Below are 8393 nucleotides of genomic sequence, written 5' to 3'. Positions count from 1 at the left end.
TGCCCCAGGTCTGTTTATGTGCGGGGGTATCCCTGGGAGTTGGTGTGGGTTTGTCTGTAGATCTCAGCATGTATTAATTTACCTGTCTCTCTGCACGGCCTGTGTGGTGTGTTTGTCAGTATCTGTTTTCTTCGCATTTGTCTCAGTGTGTGTGTGTGTCTTTCCTGGCTTCTGGGTGTGTCTCTAGGTGAGCATTTCTTTATGCCCTGCGGCGCGCGCCCGTGTGTGTGTGTGTGTGTGTGTGTGTGTGTGTGCGCGCGCGCGCGCGCGCGCTCTCCCACGTAGCCCTGTGTCTGTTTCTCCAAGTGACTTTAGGTGTGAGTGTGTGTGTGATGGTGTGTCCATTTGCGTGTCAGGGTCTGTGTGTGTGACTGTGGCTGAGGCTGTCTGGAGTGCATCCGCGTGCCTGTGAGACGCCGTGTGTGCGTGCCACTGAATGGTGCTGTCTGTGACCCTGTTTCTGGGCTGCGACTACGGTGGGCACCACATTTCTCAGTAATCAGGAAAATTCTTTCGTGTAGTCTTTTTTCAAAAATCGTAATTAATGCAAAAACGGCACGGTGGAAAAATATAAAAATAGTAAAGGCAGGATGAGGTTGTGTTCGCGTCTGCGTGACTGTGTGTGTCCCCCCTCCCGCGCCACCAGGTGAGCCCACCCCCTCCAGTCACGCTGCGCTGGGCTGAGCCGCGGTAATTTCCGAGTCGGCGGCGGCTTTGTGTGCACCGGCCGCTGTCTTGGGGGCGGGGATGGAAGGGAGGGTTATTTCTCCCCCCTCTTCCTTTTTATTGGGTCATTAACAACGGCCCGGACTGCCGCTGCGCCCCCGCCCCCCCCTTTCATGTCTGCCGCGCCTCCCGCCATTATCTCCCTCCGCCGCGCGGCGTAATTCGATGCCAATCAGGTTTGGGGCGCTGAGGCAGCCGGATCAAAGACGGGGCTGCGGCGCTGGCGGGAGTTGGGTGGGGGAGCCGCGCTTGTGTCCCCCGCATGCCCCGAGGTCGGGGCACCCACCGTGTGTCCGGCGCAAGTGCCCAGGGTCAGACTGGGAAGCCCCGCCGGACCCGGGAGGGACGTTCAGGAAACCGCTTGCGGGCGACGACGTGGTCCGCGGCCCCGCGGCCCCTCGTGAGCTAGAGCTCAGAGGTGGTTCCTTGAGGGGGATGGGGGTTGGGGGGTGCTGGCCTTTAGGCGGAGCCTTGAAAGATTTTGGTAACAAGAGTGGGGCTGGCTGAGAGATGGCGTTCTAGGTATGAGGGACTGAAGCTGGGAGACAGGGATCAGCGCGTTCAGGGAACAGAGAAGAAGCTGCAGATTGTTCTCAGTGGGTGTTTGTGCGGAATTCCGAGGTACGGAGCAGTGGAGGGTTCTTGGGAGGAACAGAGTCTCAGCTGGCCTTCAGGACAATTTATCCGATGGTGTCCTCTGCCTGCTGGAAGCCCTGCTGACTGTTTCCTCCTCTGGGAACTGGGGACCCTATCAGCTCCCTCAGCCTCCTCCACAAGAGAGTGAACATGGTTAAAACAAGCAAAGACAGCACAGGTCACATTTATTGAGCCCTTACTCTTTCCCAGGCTAGGTCCCTGTCTTGTTTCATCCTCACAACAGCCCTACACGGTTGAAACTCATTTTATAGATGAGCAAATAGAGGCACAGAGAGGTAAAGTGATCTGCCCAAGAATCCACAGCTGGTGAGGGCTGTGGTTGGGATTTAAACCAGGCTTCCAGACCCAGAGCACACAGAAAGAGGCTCCTCCCCTGGGAGAGTCCCTGCCCCAGCTCTCTCCCAGGCCACCTGGGCCTTGGGGAAGGACAGGGTAAAGGTTGGAAGCTCCTTGAGTGGGGTGGTGATTCCACAGAGCAGGCTGAGTGGGGAGTGGGACCAGTATCATCCTCCCCAGACTCACAGCCGCCTCTGTTGCTTAACAACACTTGGCCTTAGATACCTCAAGGCTACCTCCACCCAGTCTGCTTCTGTAAAATGGGGTTAACATGTTTCTTTGGCTTGTCTCTGAGGAGTCAGTGAGTGAATGCGGCAAGGGGTATTTTGAAAGTAAGATGTAATAGAAATGGTAGTTTTTATTATTTTTGCCTTTAGCCAGATACTGGTGGAGGCGGGGTGGAGTTGTCTGCAGGACAGTCCCAGCAGGGGATGAAAAGACCCCTTCTCCCCAGAGAAAATGCCAGCGTTTAGTCCCAGTGATTCTGAGGCGAGCTGTTCCCCTACCCCCGCTCCTGAGAAGGAGAGAAATAGATTTTCTCTCCCAGATAGTGCTGGGTCTTCACAACTCTAAATATCTCAGACCAGAGAATGTTCTGTGCAAACCACGGTATACATAATACATGTTTCTGTCCTCAACAACAAACAGGCCTCTGGACCTTGAGGGTGTCAGCCTGCAAGGGTCCCCACCTCTGTTCTCTTCCCCTAACCCTCAGGTCTGGGTTCTAATAAGCACTGGTTGGGGAGAGTCGGGGGTAGAGGCCCTTGAGCCCTTGGCGCCTTCCAGATGGTTTCCTGAGTACCTCCCTGGGCTGGGTCTGTGCTGGCACTGAGGAGATAGGTACACAGAGTGCCCATCCTGGTGGGGGTGGCCAGTGAGAGCACAGTCCTGCACAAGGGGCTCTGTGCTCACATGGGCCAGGCTCCTAGTGGGCCTGGGGGACACCCTCTGTGCTTGGAGGGACAAATAATTTGGATTGAGAAGAATGAAATTTACCAGATAAGGGCTGGGGGCAGGAAGCACCCTTCAGAAACATGCAAAGCCTGGAGGCCTGAAAGAGTAGTGCACAGTGAGTGTTCTGGATATGGGGAGGATGAGTGGGCTGCTGGACTGGAGAGGGCTGCTGGACTCGGGAAGGGGGAAGCCTGAAGGAAGAGAGGGTGCTAGGGACCCAGGGCAGCAGTGCAGTGGCAAGTCACGTACTGCAGCCTTCTTATCTGTACTATGGGCACGAGACAGCCCCCCTCACCCTGCCACAGCCAGGCAGGCCTAGATGGAAGGCAGAGGAGGGAAGGCACTTGTGCTTTCACAGCCCCTTCCACTCAGGGAACTAAGTCATGGGCAGAGGCTGGGATGAGGAGGCAGGGATGTGGGGCTCTGTGCCCACTGTTCTCCATGTACAGGGAGACAGCTCCTGAGCCCCTCCTCCCAGATCCAGTGGCCATGGTTTGCAGCCCCAGGTGATGTGAGCCTGTGGTTCTGGCAGCGGCTGCCGCTGGGGAAATGGGATCTTGGTTCTAGCTTTCAGCTCAGGAAAGCTGCTCTCCGCTGGGGGGCTCTGTGGGGCTCGACCTCAGGCCTGACCAGGTTCTCTTTTGCCATCTGTTGGTTCTAATCTCTTTCTTTCCCACAGAGGGTCCGTTGCCACCCTCCATCCTCCATCCCTCCCCGGGAGTCCCTGCCTGACCTGAGCTGGGTGCCCGTGTGCGTTGGGGAAGGGGGTGCCTGCGCCGCACACCGCAGATCCCAGCCGCCTCTGGACGCTGAAAAATCCAATTTTCTTCCTAATTGCCACTGCCCGCGCTCTCTCTCTCCTCACAGCCTACTTCTGCTCGGTGGCGCCGCGTTCCCCCAACGCTGCCCCTACTCCTGCCTCCCGCTGCCCACCCCACGGCGGACGCTGCCCCCCCTCGCGGTCACCCGTGTCGGGACGCACCATATATCATGTCCGCAGTCGGGAGGGGCTCGCGGAGCGGACAGCCCCCGCCCTGGGCTCCCTGACGAAATCGTCCTTTTCTGCGGCGGATGACAGGTTGTGGGAACAACAGCTTGAATTACGGAAAGAAGTTTCCCCACTGAGTTAATCTGCAGTGGCTGGAGGTGACCTTCTGGAGACGGCGATTAATCACGGGCCGTGGCGGGCGCCGCGCCACGCCGGGCCCTTTGGGGGAATACTAATTCCACTACAAGATAAATCATAATTTGACAATAATCATCTGCCCTAATCACTCCAATTCTTCCGTTTAATTATTTGTATACACCGTGTTTCTTCATCGAGGACCCTGTGTGCCCATGGGTGGGGAAGAGATGGCCACCTGGGCACAGACCCCAGTCTGGGCCCCTCAGCCTCTGGGTGCTGTGGGTGTGCCTGGGGAGGCCTGACTTAGAACTGCTTGGCGGTACACTGGGGCTCAGAGTCTTGAGATGGCATGACTGGGGAAACTGAGAGAGGCCAGGCCTGGCCCAAGGTTCCACATCAAGAATAGGGTGAGTCAGGCTGAAAAGACTTAAGCCTGTGATGGTCAGTCCCAGGGGGCACCCACTGCACCACTTTGCTGAAGAACTGGTCCGGAGAGCCTCCCCTCCACTGTCCAGTGACCTCTCCCCCTAGTCTCCTGGGTGCCCGGGCCCCACTCCCCATCTGCTGGCTTGCACAGGGTTGCTGGCTGCTTCCATTCTCCTCACCTGAGCCCTGGGCCTGGCTATCTACTCAGGACAAGAGGATCAGGGCTTGTGGGCCTCTGAGCAGACATGGCCTGCCTCTGCCTACCAGGTGCTGTATGACTGCTGGCAGATGACAAGACCTCTCCAAGCCTGTTGCCTTTACCTATACATTGGGTGAGGCTCCCTCCCTTCCAGGGTGGTAGAGACCTGGTCTGGAGCCAGATACAGGGTGCTCACAGATAGATACCTCCGGCTGCTACTTCTTGTTCTGCAAGGCCCAACTACTAGGGTGCTGTGTTTTCTACCTTTACCCTCCCCCAAATCCGGCCTCTGGTGCCCCAGAGCTCAGCCCCTCGTGGGGCTGCTAGGAGAGTTCCGGGGGTTTCGCTCCTCCCCCAGTTGTGTCTCCCATTTGGAGGAACTGGCTAGGCTGCGCCAGTGCTGCCAGTGCTGTTCCCTGAAGCGGGAATCAGAATGATGCAGGGTCTTTCTTCTTCCAGCCCAGCTCCTGGCACCCCATGGTGGGGGTGGTGGTAAAGAAGGGGTCCAGTGGGGGCTGTTGGACCCAGCAAGGGCCCCCAGATGAGCCTTGTGTGGGAACCTTGGTGTGCCTTTGTGGCAAGTGAGAGGATGCCTTCCCTAAACAACAGCCAAATGCATAGGTGAATGCTGATGGGACTACCGCTCTAGAGAATGATATAGCAATGAACATGAAAATGAAGATAACAACAGTGAATGTTCATTCCCAATAGTGGCCTGCCTGGGGATCTCCTGGTCCCAAGGATGACCTATGGTAGGCTGATGGTAGAAACACGGTGCCTATTCTCAGGCTGTCCTAGGCTCAGGGAAGAGATACGGCTCCTTTGCTCAGATCTGAGAGAGAAGAAAGCTGGGGAAAATAGAAACCACAGTATTACCTGCCTAGCATTTGTGGAGCTCCTGCCATGTGCCGGGCCCCCTGCTTAATACTCTGCCTTTTTCACCTCTCTGAGTCCTCATGATCACGAGTGAGGTATGATGTCAGCTCATTTTATAGGTGGGGAAAGTAAATCGCAAGGAGGCCCAGTCACTTGCTCTGTGTCACCAAACTTGTGAGTACGAGGTTGGGATATGAACTCAGCCTCCACCTATATTTCCTCCTGTCTCCCAGAAATCTTGACAAAGCCACTTCATCAGTGTTGTGGAATTTCTGGTCAGATCTGGGGAAAGCTGAGTCAGTCTCTCCACGTCTAATGGCCTCAGTCTTCCCACCTATGAAAAGGGGTCTGGGGCAGTTATGAGAATGGGGGTATGAAAGGGCAGCTGGTCATGTTTCCATCCCTGTAAGTCCCTTATGGGGTCTGAATTCCCTCCCTTCTGCTGTAGTCTCCCTTCGCTCATCTGTGGACAGAGGGCTCCCTTCTTGGTCTTTGGCTAGACCTGTGCTCTTGCACTGCAGCTTCTCAGTGACCCCTGCCTAGAGGAGGAGATACATGTGGGCCTGGCCATGTCTTGTAGTCTAGTGACCTCCTTCTGATGCCACTCCCTGACAGCCCTTGGGAAGAGCAGCCATGGCTTGTGACCTGTGGGGCCTGATGCTAGCTCTGTGAGATGCGTTTTGTTCAGGCACCCTCTCTAAACATCCTGCGGTCCTCATTCTATCCATCTTACCTTTTGGGGCCAGTATTTCCACACATCAGGACGGACTCTTGAGGGTGGCCGTGCAGGAGTCCCCCAACTGTAAAGACCCAAGGTGGGGGTCATTTTGTCTTTCTGAGCCTCCGTGTCCTTATCTGCAGACTAGAGGTAATAATAATAAGCACTTAATAATTGTTATCTATCGTTAGTATAAGGATCAGACTGCATGATGAGATCACAGGAGAGTTGGCCACTTGTCACCCTCTCCTGGCCTGACCCCTGAGTTACCTATTTGGAGTGTTCAAGAGGGGAGGGGCAACCGCCTGCAGACAGAGCTGGAGTCGGAAAAGCCAGGCTGCGGGGGGGTCAGGCCCCTCCCACCTGAGCTGCCTCTCTTCCAGGGAGGCGGGGCGGGGTAGGGGGGGCGCTCGGGAAGCTGGCTGGGAGGTGGTGGAGCGGTGGCGGGAGAGACGCGAGCAAAGGTTGGGAGAGATGGCCTGGGGGGAGAGCGGCTGAGTCGCTGGGGAGGGAGGGAGGGAGGCCGTCGCGCTATAAATACCTCCCAGGTAACAGGACCTGTAAATGAAGGGAGGGAATTAGTCACATTCCGCGGCGCCTCGGAGAGAGGACAGGGAGCAATGACCTGAATCCATGGAAGGGAAAAAATTAGGCTAACCTTGGCAGGGGGTGGTTAGGGCTGGATGCTGTGCCTTGTCGGAGAGGTGCCCCAACGGAATCTGCCGGACGGGCCACGGAGTACCAGCCGTGGAGGAGGGGTAGTTTGTCCGCTCTGTGCCCCGGTGTGCGAGGGGCTCTTTTCTTCTCAAGGATTCCCTGGCTTCTCTCAGAAACTCAAACCCAGTCCTCTGGGAAGTCCTTCCAGAGCTCTAGCCCTGGTCTCTCATGTCACTCACTTGCCCTCCCGAAGCGCTCGCTTTCCCTGAAGCCTCCACATTATCATGTATTTCGCTCTGCGGGGTCACTCCCCGGATTCAGGCAGAGGAATCTGCGTGGGAAGGGAAGAAGGAGGTGTCCTGCTTCCTAACTGGACCCCACTGCGAGGGGCCTGGATCCTTGTCCCTTGTGGGGTGATGACAGTAGTTTGCTCCCCGATCTTCCAGCTTCACCCCACTCTGGACCAGGCCCCCCACCCATGGTTGCCAGAGCAACAGTCAGTGACCCGCCCTCCCTTGCTCACACCTTCCTCCTCCTCTAGGAGTGGAGTCCAGGCCCCTCAGCCTGGCACACCCAAGCCTCTCAGATCAGCCTCCCAGCAGCTTTCTAACCACATACTCGGCCCTTGCTCTCCCTCCCACCCAGCCTGCCACTCTAAATTCACCAGGTGTTTGCTCTGGGTGTCATTTTGGCCAAGGATGCCTCCTCTTGCTCTGCCTGCTAGATCTGCGTTTTCTCCGGGGCCTCCTAGTCTAAAATTCTCCCCGCAACCTCCGCAGCTGAGTGGGGAACCACTATGCCGTGGAAACATTTCTGGCAGGGGTCCTGTGGGGAAGTGGTTAGGGTCCATACTATGTGGCCTTGGGTGAATAAGTTCTCGTGCCTCGGTTTCCTTATCTTTAAAAAAGGATTCTCACAGTGCTTTCCAAGGGTCCTACAGTTTGGGTGAGGTGCTGCATGAGGAGGGCTTAGCGCAGTCAGCGAGTGGCTGTTGTTGGGGTTACAGTATCGATCGCGTGTTTCTGTGTCTGCTTCCTCTGTGGGCTGTGAGATGGGGAGGGAGGGGTGGCGGCGCTGCGTCCCCGTGTGACTCGTCGCAGCAGCCGCAGTGGCCATCTCGCGCCTGGCACTGAGACGGTCGGCAAATGTTTGCTGAATTAATGAGTAGGGGCTGCAGGGCGGGCTTGGGCTGCAGTTCCGCCTGGGCTGCTGCAGCTGGGGCGCCTGGGTACATGTGTGAGCCGTGGGAGGACGAGTGAGGGTTATCTGTGGGTGGGGGATTCGTATCCGTGTCCCAGGGGTCTGGCGGCGCCGTGGGCAGCCTGGCGCGCCCGATCCCTGGGGTCCCCGCCGAGCGCCTGCCTGGCTGCGGGACCCCGTTGCCAGGAGCAGTCAGGATGCGGCAGCGTCTCCATGGCAACGCGGCATCTCGAGCCGCGCGCCGCCCTCCCCCGGCGCCCCGCAGTGGGCAGGAGGCCGAGCCTGGCAGCCCCTCCCGGCCCAGCAGCCAGCAAGCTGGGCCAGGAGGCCGAAGCCTGGTGGGAGGGATTGGGGAGGGGGTTCCTTATTTTTCTAGAGATGAGGGGCTGACCTGCCTTTACTTCCCTCTCCATCTGGGGGAGGTAGACAACAGGAGGGTTCTGTCCTGCGTCCATGTGCAGTATTCCCTCCCCTCCCCTACTCTAGCCAGGAAGTCAGGAACAGGTTCTGGTCAGAAC

General features: G+C 57.4%; 1 long non-coding RNA gene across 1 annotated transcript; it reads right to left on the bottom strand.

Moving 5' to 3' along the window:
* Positions 5473-7149, bottom strand: LOC108636456. Its single transcript, XR_001918401.1, has 2 exons — positions 6677-7149; positions 5473-5634 (listed from the first exon to the last, which is right to left on the bottom strand). It is a non-coding gene; the product is annotated as an uncharacterized LOC108636456 (long non-coding RNA).

The sequence above is a fragment of the Capra hircus genome, chromosome 7, assembly GCF_001704415.2.
Source record: "Capra hircus breed San Clemente chromosome 7, ASM170441v1, whole genome shotgun sequence".
Lineage (NCBI taxonomy): Eukaryota > Metazoa > Chordata > Mammalia > Artiodactyla > Bovidae > Capra > Capra hircus.
Note: the sequence above shows the minus strand (reverse complement) of the source record. Positions and strands in the feature narration are given on the sequence as shown.